Below are 25,197 nucleotides of genomic sequence, written 5' to 3'. Positions count from 1 at the left end.
GAGAAATCAGAGTAAGTGTTTCTAGATGTACCCCTCCACTTTGTACTAGATGAAAGAATGCTTCTCCACATGTTCCATTCTAGGATCCTAATGTGTGTAGAAACGATCCTTCATCACCTTCTTGTAACAGTGATTCTGGGTTACAGGAACTGGCCTACATATATATATATATAGGGAGGGACTCGCTCAAACTCAGTTTTCCAGGCAAACTCTCTTTAACTTGAAACCAGCTCTAGGAAACATGCTGAGAATTCATGGTATTTGTTTCTAGATATACCCTTGCTATTTGACCTAGATGAATGAATGCTTCTTCACATGTTCCATTCTGGGACCCTAATGTGTTTGGAAGCCTTCCTTCACAACCTTGTTGGGAACACAGAGTTTCTGGGTTAGGGGCACTGGCCTACCTATATATATAAGGGGAGGCACTTGCTCCAACTCGGTTTTTGAAGACAAACTGCCTTTACCTTGAAACCAGTAGTAGGAAACATGCTGAGAAATCAGGATAATTGTTTGTAAATATAACCTTTCCCTTTGTGCTGAATGAATGACAGCTTCTCATCATGTTCTATTCTGGGATCCGAATATGTGTTGAAGCCGTCTTTAACATACCTTGTTTGATCACAGAGTTTCTTTGTTAGGGTCACTGGCCGACATATATATATAAGGGGAGGCACTCGCTCTAACTCAGTATTCCAGCACAAACTACCTTTACCTCGACACCAGCTCTAGGACACATGCTGAGAATTCATGGTGAGAGTGTCTAGATTTACACTTGCGTTTTGTGCTAGGTGAATGAACGCTTCTCCACATGTTCCATTCTGGGATCCGAATGTGTGTGGACGTCGTCCTTCACATACCTTTTTGGGAACACAGAGTTTCTGGGACAGGTGCACTGGCCTACCTATATATATAGGAGGAGGCACTTGCTCGAACTCAGTTTTCCAGTGCAAACTGCCTTTACCTTGAAAATGGCTCTAGGAAACATGCAGAGAAATTAGGGTAAGTGTTTCTAGATGTACCCATGCCCCTTGTGCTACATGAATGAACTCTACTCCACATGTTTCATTCTAGGACCAGAATGTGCGTGTAAGTCGTCCTTCAAACTCCAACTTTTGAACACAGAGTTTTTGGGTTAGGGGCACCAGCCTACCTTTATATATAAGGGAAGTCACTCCCTTCAACTCGGTTTTCCAAGGTCAATTGTCTTTACCATGAAACCCGCTCTAGGAAACATGCTGAGAAATCAGGGTGTTTCTAGATGTACCCTTGTCCTTTGTGCTAGTTTCATGGACACTTCTCCACATGTTCCACTATGGGATCAGAATGGGTGTGCAAGCCGACCTTCACCTACCTTACTGGGAACACAGAGTTACTGGGTTTGGGGCACTGGCCTACCTGTATATATAAGGGAAGGCACTCACTCCAAGTTGGATTTCCAGTGAAACCTACCATCACCTTGAAAGCGACTCTAGGAAATTTGCTGAGAAATCAGGTGTAGTAATTCGAGATGTACCCTAGCCGTTTGTGATAAAAGAATGAACGTTTCTCCAGAAGACCATTCAGAGATCCAAATGCTTGGGGAAGACTTTCTTCACCTACTTTGTTGTGAAAACAGAGTTTCTGTGTAGGGGCATGGACCTACTTTTTTTTGTAAGAGGAGTCACAAGCTCGAAATTGCTTTTGCAGGTAAAGCTATCTTTATATGGAAATCGACTCTAGGAAACATGCTGAGAAATCACTGTAAGTGTGTCTAACTGTATCCTTGCTTTTCATGCTAGATGAAACAACACTACTGCCCATGTTCCATTCTGGGATCTGAATGTGTGTGGAAGCCCTCCTTCACCTAACTTGTTGGGAACACAGAGTTTCGGGATTAGAGGCACTGTCCTACTATATATATAATAAGAGTCAATCGCTCCAACTCGGTTTTCCAGTACAAAGTGCCTTTACCTTCAAACCGTCTCTAGGAAAAATTCTTAGAAATCAGGGTAAGTGTTTCTAGATATTCCATCGCCCTATGTGCTAGATTAATCAACACTTCTCCACAAGTTTCATTCTTGGATCTGAATGTGTGGAAGCCGTCCTTCACCTACTTGGTTGGGAACACAGAGATTCTGGCCTAGGGGAACTACGCTACTTACATATCTATGGGGAGGCACTTGCTCTGACCCGGTTTTCCATGGCAAACCGCTTTTACTTGGAAACCGGCTCTAGGAAACATGCTGAGAAATCACAGTTAGTATTTCTAGATGTCCCTCTGCCTTTTATGCTTGATGAAAGAACGCCTCTCCACATGCTCACTTCTGAGATCTGAATGTGTGTGGAAGCCATCCTTCACCTAACTTGTTGGGAACACATAGATTCTGTGTTAGAGAAACTGTGCTACTTCCATACCTGTGTGGAGGCACTAGCTCCATCTCCGCTTTCAAGTGCAAATTGCCTATCCCTGGAAATGATCTAGGAAAAATGTTGAGAAATCAAAATATTTCCACATGTACCCATGCAATTTAAGCTAGATGAATGAACACCACCCCATTTGTTCCATTCTGGGATCCAAATGTGTGTGGATGCTGTCTTTCACCTAGATTGTTTGGGAAGACAAAGATTCTGTGTTAGGGATATTACGCTACATACATATCTATGGGGAGGCACTCACTCCACCTTGGTTTTGCAGCGCAAACTGCTTCTCTCTTGAAACGGGCTTTAGGAAACAAACTGAGAATTCAGATTATGTGTTTCTAGATGTAAACATGCCCTTTATGCTAGATGAATGAACGTCTCTCCACATGTTCAATTCTGGGATCTGAATGTGTGTGGAAGCTGTGCTTCACCTAGCTTGTTGGTAAAACATAGTTTCCATTTTAGGGGTATTACACTACATACATATATATGGGGAGGCACTTGCTCCAGCTCAGTTTTGCAGCACAAAATACCTTTCCCTTGAAACCCAATCTAGTAAACATGCTGAGAAATCAGAGTAAGTGTTTCTAGATGTACCCATGCCCTTTATGCTAGATGAATGAACGTCTTTCCCCATGTTCCATTCTGGGATCCTAATATGTTTGAAAGCCTATTTCACCTAGCTTTGGGAAAACAGAATTTCTTTGATTGAGGAAATACACTACTTACATACCTATGGCAGACACTCACTCCAATTACTTTCCAGCAAAACTACCTTTACCTTGAAAACAGCTTTGGGAAATATGCTGAGAATTTAATGTAAGTGTGTATAGATGTACCCATGCGCTTTATGCTAGATCAATGAATGCCTCTCCACATGTTCCCTTCTGGGACCTGAATGGTGTGGAAGCCATCCGTCACCAAGCTTTTTGGGAACACAGAGTTTCTGTGTTAGGGGAACTACGTTACTTCCATACCTATGGGGAGGAACTCGCTCCAACTCGGATTTCCATCACAGTCTTTCCCTTGAAACTGGCTCTGGGAAATATGATGAGAATTCAGAGTAAGTATTTCTAGATGTACCCATGCTATTTATGCTTGTTGACTGAACACTTCTCAACATGTTCCATTCTGGGATCCAAATGTGTGTGGAAGCTGTCCTTCATCTAGCTTGTTGGGAAAAAGATTTCTGTGTTAGCTGACCTATGCTAATACAAACCTATGGGGCAGCACTGGCTCCAACTTGGATTTCCAGGTCAAACTGTCTTAACCTTGAAAACGACTCTAGGAAACATGCTGAGAAATCACACTAAGTGTTTCTAGATGTACTCATGCCCTTGATGCTAGATGAATGAACGCCACTCCACATGATCCATTCTGTGATCCAAATGTGTGTGGTAGCCATCCTTCACCTAGCTTTTTTGGAACACATAGAATCTGTGTTAGGGGAACTATGCTTCTTACATACATATGGCAGAAACAAGCTCCAACTTGGTATTCCAGCTCAAACTGCCTTTCCCTTGAAATCTGCTCTGGGAAATATACTGAGAAACTGAAGTAAGTGTGTCTATATGTACCCATGCCCATTATGCTAGATGACTGAATGCTTCTCCACATGTTACATTCTGGGATCTGTCTGTGTGTGGAAGCCATCTGTCAACTAGCTTGGGAACACAGTGTTTCCGTGTGAGGGGAACTACGCTAATGATATATCTGTGGTGAGGGACTCGCTTCAGCTTGGTTCTCCATTGAAAACTGACTTTCCCTTGAAAAGGTCTCTAGTAAACATGCTGAGAAATCATAGTGTTTCTATATGTACCCATGCACTGTAATCTAGATGAATTCACGCCTCTCCACATACTCCATCCTGGGGTCTTAATGGATGTGGAAACCATCCTTCATCTAGCTTGTTGGGAACAAACAGATTCAGTGTAAGAGGAACAACGTTTCTTACATACTTATGGGGAGGAACACACTCCAGCTTGGTTTTGCAGTGAAAATTGCTAGTACCTTGAATCCGGATCTAGAAAACATGATGGGAAATTAGAGTAAATGTTTCTAAATGTACCTATGCCCTTTATGCTAGATGTATGAACACCTCACATCATGTTCCATTCTGGGATCCAAATGTGTGTTGAAGCCATCAATCACCTAGCTGGATGGGAACACATAGTTTCGATGTTAAGGGAATTGTGCTACATACATATTTGAGGGGAGGCACTCACTCCAACTTGGTTTTGCAGTGAAAATTGCCAGTACCTTGAATCTGGATCTAGAAAACATGCTGAGAAATAAGAGTAACTGTTTCAGGATGTACCCATGCCCATTATGCTAGATGAAAGAATGCCTTTCAACATGTTCCATTCTGGGATCTGAATGTGTGTGGAAGCTGTCCTTCAACTAGCTTGTTGGAACACAGACTGTCCAAGTTAGGGTAACAACGCTGCATACATATGTATGTGGAGGCATTAGTTACAGCTTGTTTTTTCAGTGCAAACTGCCTTTCCCTTGAAACAGGCTGTAGGAAACATTTTGAGAAAGAATAAGTGTTTCTAGGTGAACACATGCCTTCATGCTAGAAGAATGAATGCTACTCCACATGTTCCATTCTGGGATCTGCATGTGTGTAGAAGCCATCCTTCAACTAGCTTGTAGTGAACAAAGATATTCTGTGTTTTTGGAACTATGCAACTTATATACCAATGGGGATGTAAAAGTTCCAGCTGGGTTTTGAAGCAAAAATTGACTATCCCTGGAATCCAGATCTAGGAAACTTGTTGAGAAATGTAAGTAAGTGTTTCTAGATGTACCCATGGCCATTATGCTAGATGAATGAACACCTCTCCACATGTTCCATTCTGGGATCTGAATGTGTGTGGAAGACTTTCTTCACCAAGCTTGTTGAGAACAAAGAGTTTTCGTGTTAGGGAAATCATGCAACTTACATATCAATGGAATGATACTCCCTCCAGCTCGGTTTTCCAGCTCAAACTGTCTTTCCCTTGAAACTGGAAAAGGAAACATGTTGACACATCAGAATATTTGTTTCCAAATGTACCCATGCCCATTATGCTATATGAATGTACGCCTCTCCACATGATTCATTCTGGGATCCAAATGTGTGTAGAAGCCGTGCTTCACCTAGCTTGTTAGTAACACAGAATCTCCATGTTAGGGGAATTATGCAACATACATATCTATGGGAAGGCACTAGATCCAGCTGAATTTTGCAGGAAAAATTGCCTGTCTCTTGAATCTGGATTTAGGAAACATGCTGAGAAATGTAAGTAAGTGTTTCTATATGTATCCATGCTCTTTATGCTAGATGAATGAACGCCTCTCCACATGTTCCATTCTGGGATCTAAATGTGTGTGGGAGCCGACCTTCACCTAACTTGTTGGAAACACAGAGCTTCTGTGTTAGCAGAATTATGCTACTTATATATCTTTGGGGAGGCTCATGCTCCAGCTAGGTCTTCCACTGCAAACTGCCTTTCTCGTGAAACGGGGTCTAGGAAATATGCTGAGAAATCAGTGTAAGTGTTTTTACATATACCCATACCCTTTATGCTAGGTGATTGAACGTCTCTCCACATGTTCCATTCTGGGATCTGAATGTGTGTGGAAGCCGTCATTCACCTAGCTTGTTGGGTACACAGACTTTCTGTGTTGAGGTAATATGCTACTTATATACCCATGGGGAGGCACTCCCTCCAGCTCGGTTTTCCAGCACAGACCACCTTTCCCATGCATTCGGCTCTAGGATTCATGCAGAGAAATCAGAATAAATATTTCCAGATATTACAATACCGTTTATGCTATATGAATGAAGGCCTCACCTCATGTTCCATTCTGGGTTCTGAAAGCATGTGGTAGTCGTCCTTCACCTAGCTTGTTGGGAATGCAGAGTTTCCATGTTAGGTAAACAACACTACTTGCATATCTATGGGGAGATACTCGCTCCAGCTCGGATTTCCTGCACAAACTGCATTTCCCTTGAAACCGTCTCTAGGAAACATGCTGAGAAATTAGAGGAAGGGTGTCTAGATGTACCCATGATGCTTATGCTAGATGAATGAATGCCTCTCGAGTTGTACCATTCTGTGATATGATTTTGTGTTGAAGCCGTCCTTCACCTAGCTTGTTGGGAACACACAGTTGCTTTGTAGAGGACCTATACTGTTTTAGTGCCTATGGGGAGGCATGCACTCAAATCTGATATTCCAAAACAAACTGCATTTATCTCGAAACCGGCTCTAGAATACATGCTGAGAAATCAGAGTATGTGTTTTTAGATATACATATGCCCTTTATGTTAGATGAATGAATGCCTTTCCACATATTCCATTCTGGGATCCAAGTGAGTGTTAAGCCATCCTTCACCCTGTTTGTTGGGAACAGATTTTCCGTTTTAGGAGCACTAAACTATATTCATACCTGTGGGGAGGCAATCACTCCAGGTTGGTTTTCCAGTGCTAACTGCCTTTCCCATGACACCGGCTCTTAGAAACATCTGAGAAATTAGAGTAAGTGTTTTTCAATATACCCATGCTCTTTATGCTAGATGAATGAACACCTCTCTACATGTTCCATTCTGGGACCCAAATGTGTGTGGAAGCTTTCTTTCAACTAGCTTGTTGGGAACACTGAGTTTCTGTGTTAGGGGAAATATGCTACTTACATATCTATGTGGAGGCACTCACTTCAGCTTGCTTTTCCAGCACAAACTTCCTTTCCCATGAAACTGGCCCTAGGAAACATGCTGAGGATTCATAGTAACTGTTTCTAGATACATTGTCATTTATGCTAGATGAATGAACGCCTCTCCACATGTTCCATTCTTGTATGCAAATGTGTGTGGAAGATCTCCTTCACCTAGCTTGTTAGTAACATAGAGTTTCTGTGTTTGGGGGTGTACGCTACTGACATGATTATGGGGAGACATGAGCTCTAACTCGGTTTTCCAGCTAAGCTGCCTTTCCCTTGAATATGTGTCTCAGAAACATACTGAGAAATCAGAGTAAGTGTTTCTAGATGTACCCATGTCCATTATGTTAGATGAATGAACGCCACTCCACATGTTTCATTCTGGGATCCAAATGTGTGTAGAAGCAGATTTTCACCTATCTTTTTGGAACACATAGTTTCTGTATTACTGAAACTATGCTACTTACATATCTATGGGTAGGCATTCGCTCCAACTGTTTTCCAAGGCAAATTGTCTTTCCCTTGAAACTGGCTCTAGGAAGCATGCTAAGAATTCAGAGTAATTATCTCAAGATGTATCCAACCCTTCATGCTAGATTAATGAAAGCCTTTCCATATGTTCCATTCTGGGTTTCGAATGTGTTTGGAAGTGGTCCTTCAGCTAGCTTATTGGTAACAGAGTTTCTGTGTTACTGGAACTATGCTACTTTCATACCTATGGGGAGGGACTCACTCAAACTCAGTATTTCTGCGCAAATGGTCTTTCCTATGAAACTGGCTCTAGGAAACATGCTGATAAATCAGAGTAAATGTTATTACATGTAACTGCCCTTTATGCTAGATGAATGAAAGACTCTTCACATGTTCAATTCTGGGTTCTGAATGTGTGTGGAAGCCGTCCTTCACCTAGCTTGTTGGGAACACAGCGTATCTGTGTAAGGGGTACTACACTTCTTACATATGTATGGGAAGGCACTTGCTGCAACTCAGTTTTGCAGCACAAACTGCCTTTCCCTTGAAATTGGCTTTAGTAAACAGGCTGAGTTATCAGAGTGTTTGTAGATGTAGTCATGCCCTTTATACTAGAAGAATGAACACCTCCCCAGGTGTTCCATTCTGGGATCCCAATATGTGTGGAAACCTTCCTTCACCTAGCTTGCAGGGAACACAAAGTTACTGTGTTAAGAGATTATACCACTTAGATACATACTGGGAGGAACTCATTCCAGCTCACTTTTCCATCGCAAAATACTTTTCAATTCAAACAGGCTCTAGGAAACATTCTGAGAAATTAGAGTAAGTGTTTCTAGTTGTAACCATGCCTTTTATGCTAGATGAATGAACGCCTCTCCATTTATTCCATTATGGGACTCAAATGTGTGTGGAAGGTGTCCTTCATCTAGCTTATAGGGAACACCAAGTTTCTCTGTTAGGGGAACTATGCTACTTACTTACTTATGGGGAGGCACTTGCTCCAACTTGGTTTTCCTATGCAAACTACATTTCCCTTGAAACCAGCTCTTGGAAATATGCTGAGAATCAAAGGAAATGTTTCTAGGTGTACCCATGCCCTTTATGCTACTTGAATGAACACGTGTCCATATGATACAATCTGGGATGCCAATGTGTGTGGAAGCCTTCCTTCACATTGCTTGTTTGTAACACAGAAACTTTCTGTGTTTGGGGAACTGTGCTACTGACATAGCTATGGGGAGGCACCGCTTGAACTCAATTTTTCAGTGCAAACTTCCTTTCCCTTGATACTGGCTGTAGAAAACATGATGAGAAATCAGAGTAAGTCTTTCTACATGCACCCATGCCATTTACACTAAATGAATGAATGCCTTTCCATATGTTACATTCTGGGATCCCAATGTGTGTGGAAGCTGGACTGCACCTAGCTTGTCAGGAACACAGAGTTTCTGTGTTAGTGGTAATACTTTAATTACATACCTATGGGAGGCACTTGCTTCAACTCGTTTTTCCAGAGCAAACTGCCTTTCCCTTCAAATCTACACTAGGAAACATGCTGAGAAATCTGAGTAAGTCTATCTTGATGTACCCATTGCCTTTAAGCTAGATCAATGAATGCCTACCCAGTTGTACCATTCTGGGTTGCGAATGTTGTGGAAACTGTCCTTCATTTAGCTTGTTGGGAACACAGAGTTACTGTGTTAGGGGAACTATGCTACTTACGTATTTATGGGGAGGTCTGTGCTCCAACTCGGTTTTCTAGTGCGAACTGCGTTTCCCTTGAAACTGGCTCTAGGAAACATGCTGAGAAATCAGAGTAAATGTTTCTATATGTACCCATGCCCTTTATAATAGATGAGTGAACAGCTCTCCACACGTTCAATCCTGTGGTCCGAATGTATGTGGAAGCTGACTTTCACCTAGCTTTTGGGAACACATAGTTTCTGTTTTAGTGATACTACTCTACTTAAATATCTAAGTGGAGGCACTTGCTCCAACTCGATTTTCCAGCACAAACTGCCTTTCCCTTGAATACGGCTCTCAGAAACAAGCTGAGTAATCAGTGTAGCTGTTTCTAGATATACACATGTCCCTTAGGATAGATGAATGAATGTCTCTCAAAATGTTCCTTTCTGGAATCTGAATGTGTGTGGACATCTTCCTTCACCCAGCTTCTTGGGATCCCAGAGTTTCTGTGTTTGGGGAACTACGCTACTTACTTACCTATGTGGTGGTCCACGCTCCTTCTTGGTTTTCCCATGCAAACTTCCTTACCCTTGAAACCAGTTCTAGGAAACATACTGAGAATTCAGAGTTAGTATTTTTACATGTACCCATGACTTTTATGTCAGAAGAATGAACATCACTCCACATGTTCCGTTCTGGGATCCTAGTGTGTGTGGAAGCCAAATTTCACCTAGCTTTTTGGGAAAACATAGTTTCTATATTAGGGGAACTATGCTACTTACATATCTATGGGGAGGCACTCGTTCCAACTCAGTTTTCCAGCACAAACTGCCTTTTCCATGAAACCAGCTCTAAGAAACATGCTGAGAAATCACAGTAAGTGTTTCTAGATGTACCCAAGCCCCTTATGCTAGATACAGGAATATCTCTCTACTTGTTCCATTCTCAGATCTGAATGTGTGTGGAAGCCATTCTTCACCTACCTTTTTGGGAACACAGAGTTTCTGCTTGAGGGGAAATCCGCTACTTACATATCTATGGGGAGGCACTCGCTCCAACTCAGTTTTCCAGCACAAACTGCCTTTCCCATGAAGCCAGTTCTAAGAAACATGTTGAGAAATCAGAGTAAGTGTTTCTAGATGTAACCATGCCATTTATGCTAGATGAATGAACACCTCTCCACATGTTCCATTCTGGAACAATGTGTGTGGAATCCGTCCTTCTCCTGTCTTGTTGGGAACAGAAAGTTTCCGTTTTAGGAGTACTACACTACTTTCACACCTATGGTGAGGAAATCGCTCCAGGTTGGTTTTCCAGCACTAACTGCCTTTCACTTGACACCAGCTCTAGGAAACATGCTGAAAATTCAGAGTGTTTCTAGGTGTCCTTTATGCTAGATGAATGACCGCCTCTCCACGTGTTCCATTCTGAGATCTGAATGTGTGTGGAAGCCGTCCTTCACTTAATTTGTTGGGAAGACTGATTTTCCGTGTAAGGAGAATTATGCTACTTACATATCTATAGGGAGGCTGTCGTTTCAGCACTCTTTTCCAGTCAAAATGCCTTTCCCATGAAACGGCTCTAGGAATATGCTGAGAAATCAGAGTAAGGGTTTCTAGATGTACCCATGTCCTTTATGCTAGATGAATGTACACCTCTCCTTATGTTCCACTCTTGTATGTGAATGTGTGTGGAAGCCGTCCTTCACCTATCATTTTGGAAACACAGAGTATCTGGATTAGGGGAACTGGGCTACCTCTTTTTAACAATTCAGGCACTGGCCCTAATCATTTTTCTAGCACAATCTGCTTTATCTTGAATCCAGCTGTAGAATACATGCTGAGAAATCAGCATGTTTTTATAGTGTATCCTTTCCCCTTGTGCTAGATGAAAGAAAGCTTTTACACATGTCCCATTCTGATATCCAAATGTGTTTGGAAGCCGTCTTTCATCTACCTTGTTGGATCACAGACATATATATATATATATATATATATATATATATATATACACATACATATATATATACACATATACACTAATATATATAGGTAGGAACTCACTACAACTCAGTTTTTTAGCACAAACTGCATTTACTTTGAAACAGACTCTAGGAAACATACTGATAAATAAGGGCATGTGTTCTATGTGTAACTTTGTCCTTTGTTCTTGATGAATTATCGATTCTGTACATGTTAAATTCTGAAATCCGAATGTGTGTCGAATACTTGCTTCACCTACTTTTTGGAAACAGAGCATTTCTGGGTTGTTGGCACTGGCATAGATAGATAGATAGATAGATAGATAGATAGATAGATAGATAGATAGATAGATACAGATATAGATATAGACATAGACATAGACATAGACATAGACATAGATATAGATATAGATATAGATATAGATATAGATATAGATATAGATATAGATATATGTATGTGGAAGCATTCATTCCAACTCAGTTTTCCAGCACAAACGGCCTTTACCTAGAATTCAGCTCTTAGATACATGCTGAGAAATCAGGATAAGTGTTCCACATGTACCCTTGACTTTTGTGCTAGGTGAGAGAACGCTTCTCAGCTTGTGCCATTCTGGGATCAAAATGTGTGTGGAAGCTGTCCTTCAACTATCTTGTTGGGAACACAGAGTTTCTGGGTTAGGGGCACTGGTCTACCTATATATAAAATGTGATGCACTCACTCTAACTTGATTTTCCAGCACAAACTGCCTTTATCTATAAACGGGCTCTAGGAAACATGCTGAGAAATCAGGGTAAGTGTTTCTAGATGTAGTCTTCCCCTTTGTTCTAGATGAAAAAATGCTTCTGCACATATTCCACTCTGGTATCCAAATGTATGAGGAAGCTGTCATTCAACTATCTTGGGAACACAGAGTTTCTAGGTTAATGGCACTGGCCTACCTATATATATATATATATATATATATATATATATATATATATATATATATATATATATATATATATATATATATAAGAGGAGGCACATGCCTCGGTTTTCCAGAGCAAACTGCCTTTTTACCTTGAAACCCACTTAAGGAAAAATGCTGAGAAATCAGGCTATGTGTTCCAGATGTACCCTTACTCTTTATGTTAGATGAATGAAATCTTCTTCACATGTTCCATTCTGGGATCCAAATGTGTTTGGAAGCCTTCCTTCACCTACGTTTTTGGGAACACAGAGTTTCTGGGATAAGGTAACTGGCCTACCTATATATATAAGAAGAGTAACTGGCTCGAACTCAGTTTTCCAGCACCGACTGCCTTTACATTGAAACCTGTGTAGGAAACTTGCTGAGAAACCAGGTTAAGTGTTTCTAGATGCACCCTTGCCTCATGCGCTAGATGAATGAAAGCTTCTCCACATGTTCCATTCTGGGATCTGAATGTGTGTGGAAGCCTTCCTTCACCAACCTTGTTGGGAAGAGAGAATTTCTGGACTATGGGCACTGGCCTACCTGTATATAAAAGATGAGCAACTTGCTCCAACTCGGTTTTCCAGCTCAAACTGCATTTACCCTGATACCATCTCTATGAAACATGCTGAGAATTCACGGTAAGTGTTTCTAGATGTACTTTTTCTCTTTGTGCTAGATGAATGAACTTTTCTCCACATGTTCCATTTTGGAATACGAATGTGTGTGGAAGCTGTCCTTCTCCTCCTTTGTTGGGAACACAGTTTCTGTGTTAGGTTCACAGGCCTACTTATATACATAAAGGGAGGCAATCACTCCAACTCGGTTTTTCTGTGCAAACTGCCTTTATCTTGAAACCAGCTCTAGGAAGGCTGCTGAGAAATCAGGGTGTGTCTTTCTAGATGTACCCTTGCCCTTCAGGGTAGCTAAATGAACGCTTCTCCACATGTTCCCTTCTGGGATTCGTATGTGTGGAAGCTATTCTTCACCAACATTTTTGGGAACACAGAGTTACTGTGTTAGGTTTACTGGCCCACCTATATATTTAAGGGGAGGCACTTGTTCCAAGTCGATTTTCCAGCACAAACCTTTACCTTGAAACCTTCTCTAGGAAGCATGCTAGGAAATCAGGGTAAGTGTTTCTCAAAATACCCTTACCCTTCAGGCTAGCTGAAAGAATGCTTCTCCACATGTTCCATTCTGGGATTGGAATGTGTGTGGAAGCCATCCTTTACCTAGCTTGCTGGGAACCCAGAGTTTCTCTGTTAGGTTGACAGACCCTATATAAATAAGGAAAGGTTATCACCCCAACTCAGTTTTCCATTGCAAACTGCCTTTACATTGGAACCAGCTCTAGGAAACATGCTGAGAATTCAGGGTAAGTGTTTCTAGATGTATGCTTGCCCTTCAGGCTATCTGAAAGAATGATTCTCCACATGTTCCATTCTGTGATCCAAATGTGCATGAAAGCCGTCCTTCACCTTCTTATTGGGAACACAGAATTTCTTTGTTATGTTGACAGGCCTACCTAAATACATAAAAGGAGTCACTCCCTCCAACTTGGTTTTCCAGCACAAACTTCCTTTCCCTTGGAACCTTCTCTAGGAAATATGCTGAAAAATCAGGGTGTTTCTAGATGTACCCTTGCCCTTCAGACTAGCTGAAAGAATGCTTCTGCACATGTTGCATTCTGGGATCGGAATGTGTGTGGAAGCCGTCCTTCACCTAGCTTGTTGGGAACCTATAGTTTATGTGTTAGATTGACAGTCCTACCCATATACATAAAGGGAGGCACTTGTTCCTACTTGGTTTTCCAGTGCAAACTGCCTTTAACTTGAAACTGGTTCAAGGAAACATGTTGAGAAACCAGGGTAAGTGTTTCTAGGGAGTATCTTTATCCAGCCTAATTCACATAAATATTTCCTTTCTGAAATCTATAAGACCAGCACAATTTACTGTAGAGGAATTCAATGACATTATCTTGTATATCACCTCTCTGTGAAACTTTAAATACATAATTCCCTGATATACCTCCCATGTAATACTTATTCTCTTAAAGATTTAAAAAAACTTACTACTTATAAACTCATCAAGTTTTCTTTTGATATTTATGGCAAAAGAAGAGTGACTGTGTTACTTAGTCCCTAAGACCTAACAGATTGCATGCAATGGCTATTTATAAATGTCACTGGACTATCACCTTATTCTTTAAATACCCTAGGCAACTTAGCTTGTGAATACTCTCAGGTTCTTACAAGAAAAATCACCAGTGGGCAACATGTTTTCCTAGAAGCTAGTTTGTGACTTTCTGCTTTACCTTCCACTTCTAGATTCACTCTCAAGTAGCTGGCATAAAATTAGAGTAATTATGCAACTTTGAACCATAAAGAAGTGGAATAAAAATATTGGTCAGGAAAAACAGTGTATAAATAAATAAATCAAGAACCATGCTGTATCTACAGCTAGTATTCCATGGGACAAAACCTTTCCAGTGTTAGTATGTCCCTACTCTTCTTACAGAGTGATGAGAAGTCGAATTCTGGAAATTGGAAATTGGATTATTCTCCATTGTATCTTTAGCACAGAGAATCTAGCACATACAGGCACTCAGTGAAGTAGCAAAGTAATTTTAATGTGATTTTTTAGACACACAAACATATACCACACAAGTGAGCTATAGGACACATCAAGTTTATTGAAGTAAACTTGGAGGTAAACTTAGAGGTAACTTAGATAAAAGGAAAGAAAGAAAGAAAGAAAGAAAGAAAGAAAGAAAGAAAGAAAGAAAGAAAGAAAGAAAGAAAGAAAGAAAGAAAGAAAGAAAGAAAGAAAGAAAGAAAGAAAGAAAGAAAGAAAGAAAGAAAGAAAGAAAGAAAGAAAGAAAGAAAGAAAGAAAGAAAGAAAGAAAGAAAGAAAGAAAGAAAGAAAGAAAGAAAGAAAGAAAGAAAGAAAGAAAGAAAGAAAGAAAGAAAGAAAGAAAGAAAGAAAGAAAGAAAGAAAGAAAGAAAGAAAGAAAGAAAGGAAGAAAGGAAGGAAGGAAGGAAGGAAGAAAGGAAGGAAGGAAGGAAGGAAGGAAGGAAGGAAGGAAGGAAGGAAGGAAGGAAGGAAGGAAGGAAGGAAGGAAGCTCTGAACTTAACAATTGGTAAATTGGCTTGATTTATGTCAAAAACTCTTAGGCTTCCAAAATGCACATTTCTCGACTCTCATCTGTGTACCTATGATTTAATGGAAAACCATAGCATCTCTCCTTCTTGTGCCACTCTTTACTTCCAACCTTAGAACATTGCTCTGCATTCAGTAGTATCTTTATTTCAATATTTATTGACAGGCAAACTATTCTCAGCCAATTCAAATAGTTCTGTCAACAAAATACTTCTGTGCAGGGCTGCTGATCTGGCTGGCTCCTGTATAAAACTGCCTGGCCAAAAGAGCTTGAAATGTAGTGTCTTGGCGGTTGCAGGGAGCCTCGCCATCTGTCTAACCAATCACCCTCCTCTCCTACTGTTGTGACTTCTCTCCCACACTTACCAGCATGGCCACCTCAGCTTAGGTCTGTAACTTATTTGCTCAGTTGTCTCCCACAGATTTGGACTTTTTTCCATATTTCTTTGTTCAAAGCTTAAAAAAGATTTCCAGTTTCTAGTTCCACATGCAAGGAGACTGGAAGTCACTACTTCATTCTAACAATAAGTAAAAAGTTTAATGGATTGAAAAATCAGCAACTCTTCTAGGATCAATAAGAAAAGAGAGGAAACATTGTAAGCTGTTACCTCCAAGTTTGGAGAGACATACAGGCAAATATAGGGAGACATGGCTTACTAGAGCAGAGACTCACCAGGAGAAACTGCCACAGGAACCAGTGCTGGAGCAAGAAAACCTGGGCTGTAATGGGTAGATATTAACCCAGATATATCAGTGATCACTTTGAACATCAATATTCTAAGTGCATCAGTTCAGGGTGGGGGGCATAGCTCAGTGATTCAGCACATGCTTAGCATGCATGAGGTCCCGGGTTCAATCCTCAGTCTCTCCATTTGTAAAAAAAAACGATATTCAAATAATGACTGAAAATATAAATACATCGCTAGGGGCAGTATTGTTTTGTTTTTTGTTTTTTTTTTAATTTACAAACAACATTCTTCTCAGTCATCTCAGAAGTCAATAAAAGAAGTGTCTTAATGGGGAAAGAAGTGTCTTAATGGGGAAAGAAGTGTCTATCTTTCACAAATTTCCCTGGCATTTTGTTTTAGATAAGACCAGAGACTGTCCCAAAGACAGTTTCTTATCTACTTAGCACCAAGCTAGAGTACGTTTTGTGATCTTTTTGTTTTCTAAAAATGCATCATTAGTTTCACATTTTAAAGGAGACACTGAGCCCTAGTGGTTATGAATATAATTAAGTGTATATTCAAAGACTCAAATTTCAAGAACTGAGCCCAAGGTAAATTCATTCTTCTGGATCATTGTTGAGTATTTCCACTATGTAATTTTCCCAACTCTGTTGTTATGCCTTAAAGAAATAAATGTATATCTGGTGGATGAGCCAGTGCATTTGGATTATTTTATTTTCTATTAAAAAAGAATCATAATATCTGGATCACATTGTGGACAAGAAATTCGAGTTTAACTTCATCAATACATTTTATATGCTTTTCTATTTCTAGCAATATTTGAGTCTTCTTAAAATTTTATAAACTTGAAAAGTTTATATAATGTATAACCCACTGATTAAAGGGGTTAATTGTAAAAAGCAATCATGAATTTCACAGTCATTGTTTCTAATATAAAAATATGTTCCTTGTGCATATCTCAACATTTGTAAAGTTAAAATAGAAATTTCCCTTTCCTTCACTCCAATTTTACATGCCAGAGATAACCATGGTTAAAATTTTGACATGTGTCTTCTCAGATTTTATTTTCCTATTCACATAGAAACATGCATGTATATATATTTTAATTTAGTCTAATCTTTACTGTGAAAAATTTCAAAGTTGAGGAAATTAGAATATTATAATGAGCCAATATATACCTTTCACCCAACTTGAACTCTTTCCATTTTTCCTCAGTCTTGCTTCATCCACACTCCCACCCACTTTCTTCCATCCCTCACTGGGTTATTTGTAAAATATATACATGTATACATATAAAATATATACATATATGTGTGTATATGTATGTGGCATAATATTTTATTAGTCAATACTTTACTTTAGTATTTAGAGTCAATAAAGTATGTATAGTCAATACAATACTTTATTTATTTATCTCTAAAACATAAGATATTTAAAAACCATTACCATACCTAAAATTTTCTAAATAAATAACTTCAATAAAATGAAGTAGTGTTCAAGTATTCCTAAAAATCTGAAAATATATATAAACTATACGCATGTATACAACAGAACTATACTAGACATAATGCTAGTTTATTGCAGAAAAATTTAAATTTTAAAAGTAAATAGTAGATGAAAGAACATTATTAGGATCTATTGGGATCTTTGAGCTTATGTTTTATACTCCTATTAATTTATGAAATTCTATCTGAGGTCATGCTTAAAGCTCACTTCCTCCATAAATGACTACTAATATCACCTATCTTTTCATGTGTGTATTTTCCAATCCGATATCATTAGTGAAATGCCTTTTAATGACTTTTGCCCATTTTTTGAATTGAACTGTCTTTATTTCTTTATTTTACTGTGGAGTTATGATATGGACTTAAGAGATGACTCCTTGGTCAGATGTGCAGTTTGCAAATATTTTCTCCCTTGCTCTAGCTTGTCTTTTTATCCTTTCAACAGGCTCTTTCATATAGCAAAAGTTTTTCATTTTGATGAAGTCCAATATGCTGGTTTTTTTCATTTATGGGTCATACTTTTGGTGTCTAGTCTAAGAAGTCACCACTCAGCATCAGCTCCCCATGGTTTCTCCTATGCTATCATCTAAAAGTTTTGTAGTTTATGTTTTACTTGAAGGTCTATGATTCATTTTGAGTTAATTTTTGCATAAGGTGTTAGACTTAGGTCAAGGTTCATTTTTTTCTATGCATATCCAATTGTCCCAGTATCATTGGTTGAAAAGACTTTTCAAAAATAGTTTTTTTGTATATTTGTCAAAAGTCAGTTCCCTGTTCTTGGCTGGGGGCTATTTCTGGGTTTTCTGTTCTGCTCCACTTACTTATGTGTCTATTGACTTATAAATTTTATGTAATGGTTCTAAATATTTCCTACTATACAATCTAGTCACCTGTCTACTGTAGTCTCCTGTTCATTGCTGTCCTCAACCAGGGACTTTTATCATTATATTCCTAGTGTAAGTTTTTTGTTTTGGGGTTTTTTTGGGGTCTATGAAGAAGATATAGAGAATCTTGTATATTATTCTATTTAATGGTATTTTGTGAATTTCCTTGTGAAGAATTTAGTCTCTTTATTAAGCTTTCTTAGAGGGAAAGCTCTAAGCCTCACCATTGAGTATGTTAGCTTTTTCATATGTAGCATTTATTATGTTGAGGTCGTTATCTTTCATTCCTAGTTTGTTAAGGGTTTACATCATTAAAAGGTGTTAAATGCTCTTTCTGCAAAAACTGAGAAGATCATGGGTTCCCTTCACCTTTATTCTGTTGCTGCGGTATATTAAATTGATTAACATTTGTATGTTGAACCATTCTTGCATTCCAGAAATAAATTCCACTTGGTCACAGTGTATACTTAAAAATGTGCTGTTAAATTCTGTCTGCTGATATTTTCTTGAGAATTTTCTTCAGGGATATTGGTCTGCAATATTTATAGTGTCCTTGTCAGGATTTGGTATCAGTGTAATGCTGACATCATAAAATGAGTCTGGAAATGTTCTCTCCTCTTCAAATTTTTGGAAGAGTTTGGGGGAGAATTAGTGTTAATTCTTCTGTAAATGTTTGGTAGACTTCACAAGTGAAGTCTCTGGTCTTGAGCTTTTATTTGTTTGAATTTTTTTGATGACTGATTCAATCTCCTAACTAGTTTTGGATGTTTAGATTTTCTATTTCTTTATGGTTCAGTCTTGGTAAGTTTTGTGATTCTAGGAATTTGTCCATTTCATCTGAGATATATAATTTTTTGGTGTATAATTTTTCATAATGCTCTTATAATACTTTTTATTTCTGTAAAATTTATTGTAATAGCCCTTCTTTCATTTATGATTTGAGTTGTTTGAGTCTGTCTCCCTTTTTTCCATAGTCAATCTAGCAAAAAGTTTGTCAATTTTGTTTATGTTTTCAATAAAGCAACTCTTGGTTTTATTGATTTTTCTCTGTACCTTTTCTGTTCTCATTTTGAATATCTCTGCTTGAATCTTTATTATTAACTTCCTGCCAATAGTTTTGCATTTAGTTTGTTCTTTTTTAGTTCTTTAAGGTGTAAATTGTTGATTTGGGAATCTTTCTTTTTTAAATATAAGCATTTGAAGGTATAAATTTTCTTCTTATTACTACTTTTACAGAATCCCTAAGTTTTATATGCTAGGTTTTCATTTTCATTTGACTCAGTTTTCCTAAATTTTTTTATGATTCCTTCTCTGACCCGTGGGTTGTTTAAGGGTGTTAATTCCTCACATTAGTGGATTTTCCCAGTTTTTCTTCTGCTATTGATATCTAGTTTCATTCCATTTTGATTTAAAAGATTATTTGTATGATTTTAATCTTTTTAAATTTATTGAGACATTTTTTGTGGCCTGACATATGGTGTAACATGGAGAATATTCCATATGTACTAGAGAAAAATATGTTTTGCTGTTGTGAAGTGGAGTTTTCTATCTATATCTATATCTATATCTTAGGTTCAACTGAACTATAATGTTGTTCAAGCCCCCCATTTCCTTATTGACCTCTGTCTTGTTCTACCTAATATTGAAAATGTGTTATTGATGTCTCCTACTATTATTGTAGAGCTATCTATTTGTCCCTTCAATTTTGTCAAAGTTTGCTTCATATATTTAGGAGCTTTAATGTTTGTTACACATATCATTATAAACTATATTTGTATAATAACTCAATTGAAAAATAGGCAGGAGAACTGAATAGACATTTTGCCAAATAAGACATACAGATGGCCAACAAGCACATGAAAAGATGCTCAACATCACTAATAATCAGAGAAATGCAAATCAAACCCACAATGAGGCATCACCTCATACCTGTCAGAATTGTCATCTGAAAGAACACAAACAACAAATGTTGGCAGGGATATGGAGAAAAGGAATACCTCATATGCTGTTGGTGAGAATGTAAATTGGTGTAACCACTGTAGAAAACAGTATGGAGGTTCCTTAAAAAGCTAAAAATGGAACTACCATATGATCCTTTGTGTATATATATATATATATATACACACACACACACATATATACATATATACACACACATATATATAATGGAATACTAATCAGCCATAAAAAATGAAAATTTGCCATTTATAAAAATATGGATGGACTTGCAGGGTATTATGCTTGGTGAAATAAGTCAGACAGAGAAAGACAAATATTGTATGATATCACTTATACATGGAATATAAAAAATACAACAAATTATAAACTAGTGAATATGGCAAAAAATAAACAGACTTATAGAGAACAAACTAGTTGTTACCAGGTTACATTGTCTTTGTGTTGCTTTGTTAAGTGACTGTGCTAATTTGTCATCATTCAGGATCATCAGGGTGTGCTTAAATAACACATTACTCATAACAGTTGAATTATCTTACTTTTTGGAACTCTTAAGAGTTTCTTCATTTCTAACATATAAGAGTTTTCTCTTGCACAGTGAAGAAAAGTGACAATGAATAAAGGTATGTTCATGTATAACTGAAAAATTGTGTTCTACACTGGAATTTGACACAACATTGTAAAATAACTATTGCTCACTAAAAATTTAGAAAGAGAAAAAGAAGGATAAAAGAAACATTTTTAACACAAAATAAAGCAGTCAGATGTAAAACAGAAAAAAAAAAAAAAGACAAAGAGTTTTCTCCTGGATCGATCTCCCTGTAATCACTTGAAACTCTCATTTTAAAATGTTGCTTTATGGTTTGGTTTGAAGGTTCTAACCCTAGTCTGTATTAACTTTTATATCTTTTCCTTTTTTAAGTTTAATTGAAAAGAAAACTGGAAAAAAAAAAAAGAAAAGAAAGAACCTCTGGCAGCTGTGATACCAAACAGAATTATATTACAATAAAAGTCCTATAAATGATGAAATGCATTTTTAAACAGCTATAAACAGAACTTACCTCCATGAGGTATGGTTACTAAGCCTAATGTACGGATTTTCCTTGCTTTTGCTTTTGAAGTCCATGATGCTGAACTAGCAGAGTGTTTTGTTGATGTGTCCCCCCATGGTGTCATGCAGGTGGTCCCCCTAGGGTTGGATGGAGAAGGACCAGTAATACACCAGGCAGGAGATCATGTCTGGTGTGAAAGTGATGATCATGGCCTATGCTGGGAGGAAAACAGTAAAGGGAGCATTAATTTAGAGACTTTATAGTTATGGTCAACAGACATGACAGAACTTCATTTTCAGCAGTCAATTTTTTTTTAAGATTCAGAAAAATTAATTATTTCCTGTAACTGGATATAGATAGTGAATGCCTTAAAGTCTTTGAGCAACTGCTTTAAAGTAGAATACTTACTTTGCTTTTGGTCTTTAACCTAAGGGAATATCCAGAAGTCCAGTGACAGTTCAAAAGCAAGGGCCTGAACCTTGCCTATTACATTTTTTAAGTACAGTAAGAATAACTGTAGAATAGGGTACTGTGGATAACTCAAGATCTGCTTGGATATGTTATATGTAAATTATATTTTCAAAAATTAGAAATATCATGAAAATCAATCAACCTTGGAGACCTATTTGGTATAATTTAATCTTAAATAATGTAGATTTAGATAGCCCTTTTGTATATGTAACATTTATGAAAATAAGTTGGCTTTATATAACTCCTTTGTAGATAAATGATTAAAAAATTGTTTTTTTATCATTTGCTTCTTAAAAATAGAATATTAATTGCATAAAATATATTTTCCTTTAAATTCATACTTTTTTCCCTATACTATCTTGACTTGTTTAGATAAGTCAACCCATAGTCTTATCTATTTTAAACACTCAGTATGTGCTTCTGTCTGTTGCTTTATTAGAGAAGAAGAATTCTTTATTATTTTTAATAAAATATACTAGCAGGAAGCTATACTGGGATTCTTCCATTCACACAGTTAAGCAATGATACCTGTTTTGTTAGAGCTAGTGTTTAAGCCTCTCAACTTCCAAAAGATTACATGGACAAAGTTAAAATTGTCATAAATGATCAACTAACAAAGTTTAGTGTGTTCCTTGATTAAAAGTATAAATATGGGTCAGTCTTAAATTAGGATGTAAAGCTCCTATGAATTACATGAGTTTTCTCCAAAATTCTTTAATTTGGGCTTTAAACCCTCCAGTAAAAAACTGGTTTGAAGGAAGAAGAAAGTTGAGAATAGAATCAATCCAAATTCTATGGGAATAAACAAAGCTAAATGTTTCAGTCATTTTTTGAAGCAGAACAGGTATGTTTTATGCACCATATGATTTTAATTGTATTCATTTGAACATATGTTTTAGACACTATGAGACCACAAGCCAACAAACAAGATCTCAGGCAAAGCAAGAAAAACAACCAAGGGGATTTTCTATTGCAAAATTTCCCACAACTATAACTGTAATAGAAGAGAACAAATCTGATGCCATTTTGGATCTGTTCCTTTAGTTTTAACCACTGTGCCCTGTTTTCCAGGCTTAATCTTGCTGGCTCTGCACCTTTTGCAAAACAACGTTGCCTTTAGCCTGAAATCTACAGGCAAACCTATTCTCAGGGCTCTGACCTTTAAGGATGTTAGCACTTCTGCACTTATGCAGAGATGGCAAGTTGCAAAATAGAGAATAACCTTTGTTTCTTTGGAGGTTTACAGGGACACCATAGCCTGACGCACATGGATGGCTGCAAGAACAAAGAATTCCTGCAGCAAGAAGTTTGCACAACCAACCACACTCCCTTCCCTTTTTAGTTTATAAGAAGCCTGAAATCTGACTTGGGAAAAGATGGTTCTTCAGAGCATTAGTCCCCCATCTTCTTGGTCTGCCAGCTTTTGAATAAAGTCAATATTCCTTGCCCAAAACCTCATCTCCTGATTTATTTGTTTATAACTGTTGTGCAGTGAGCAGAACATGTTTGGCCTTGGTAACAGAACCAGCTTTATCATTTCCTCTGATGTGAAATCTCTGGGTGTACACGTGTTTTCCTGGTGGTGGTGGTGGTGGTGGTGGTAGACAAAACTATTTCACTTCTCCTAGATTTCAATAGACTAAAATTTTCTGCTATTTAATTCAACTCTAGATTTTTACAGAATCTCCTGCAGATATGCTTCTGGAAGCTACAAAAATTCCAACAAGGAAAATAATTCTATTGTCTCCTGAATAGATACTTTTCCTCAAAACTGAGCAGCTCTGAGACACACTGCAGGAGTACAGATAGATGCAGTATGCTTCACTTCCCATGCTGTTCCAACACAATTTTCCACTTACATCAAAGTAAATTAAAATCGGTCTTCAATAGCAGATGCTCTGGCATGATACAACAATGTCAATTCCACTTATTTATTGAGCCAGAGCAGTTTTAGAATGAATGATTTTATACCAAACTCCTGCTTGGTGCCCTGTCTTCTCCCTGGTGGCTAATTCCTTCTTCTTACTTCCTAAAAGTTCTCCTGTTATGGGAAGTTAGCCTTTACTGTGCACATTCAATTGGGAAGGCACAAATTAAATATGTGAGGGGATGACATACATATTTAATTCTTACTTATACATATATACAAGCACACAGGACCTGTGTCTTGGAAGATGTCACTTCCTAATGTGGGCAAAAGGATGGTCTATAGTTTAATCAATGATCTAAAAGCAGTTTTCTAGGATATAATAAAGCAATGCTTGAGTTATAAGACAGAACAACTACTGGATATGAATCAGTGTCACCAAACAGTGGGTGCACGTGTGTGCATACACACGCCCATGCACACGGAGCAGCCTTGGAGACACTCCATCTGTGCTGATGGAGCAAAGTCATGCTGGGGAGATGAGGAAAAAGTGCCTAATACAATCAAACCAGGACACCTGGGTAATGGATAATAGGTGTCAATTGAAATTTCTGGTTAGCTGAAGGTCTGAAAAAACCACTTTTAGTTTCAAACCTTGTTGCCAAAAAGTTTCTTAAAGCACAAGAGCCCACTTTCCTCCCTTGCTTCATGTCATAAGGCATATTAAACATGACAGATTCATACTTCTCTGACTGTGAAACTGGAAAGGCCTTGCTGTCATATTTCTGAACATTAGTCTATGTTTTGCAGCACAGTGGATACTGAAAACGGGGCAATTTGAGTGAATGGAAATGGACATAACCTAGCAGTAATTGGCTGTGTGTGATTGGCCAACTTTCTCCTAAAAGTAGGGGTAGCAAGCAAATCAGATAAATTGAGAGTTCTTGGGGTGGGGAGTGGGGGGTGCTGATAGCTGGGTGGTCACAGGTAGCTTGTTTTACTGTGTAAAACTGTGACTATGATCAAGACAGTGACACATTGTCAAATTCTTGTGCCTGTAGCTTTGATACCTGGCCAAGTCTATGCAGCCAATTTTATCGATGGTGCATAATGAAGATAACTAACATTCCCTGAGGACCAGGCTGTGTGACCTCCATGCATTAACTCACTGAATTCCCTAAGCACACTTTGTGGTACATAACAGTCTTAAAATATGCAGCAGGGAATTATTCTGTTTGCAGATGATAAAATGAAGATCTGAACTGTTGAAGCCTGGCCTGAAATCATGCAGATGGGGTGATGCCATTCTGGGAGCTGAGCTTGGGCCAGACTCCAGAACCTGCAGTGCCCAGCAAGTCCTCTCACCCAGGAGCCTGGCTCACAGCAACTGCCAGGCTCTGTTCTGT

At 38.2% G+C, this 25,197-nt stretch overlaps 1 pseudogene; it reads right to left on the bottom strand.

The window, feature by feature from the left end:
* Nucleotides 1-787: 787 nt before the first annotated feature.
* Nucleotides 788-25,197, bottom strand: part of LOC135322187 (anoctamin-6-like) — a 41,603-nt pseudogene continuing 17,193 nt past the window's right edge.

The sequence above is a fragment of the Camelus dromedarius genome, chromosome 9, assembly GCF_036321535.1.
Source record: "Camelus dromedarius isolate mCamDro1 chromosome 9, mCamDro1.pat, whole genome shotgun sequence".
In the NCBI taxonomy this organism is placed as follows: Eukaryota; Metazoa; Chordata; class Mammalia; order Artiodactyla; family Camelidae; genus Camelus; species Camelus dromedarius.
The sequence above is the reverse complement of the archived record's forward strand: the minus strand, read 5'-3'. Positions and strand labels throughout refer to the sequence as shown.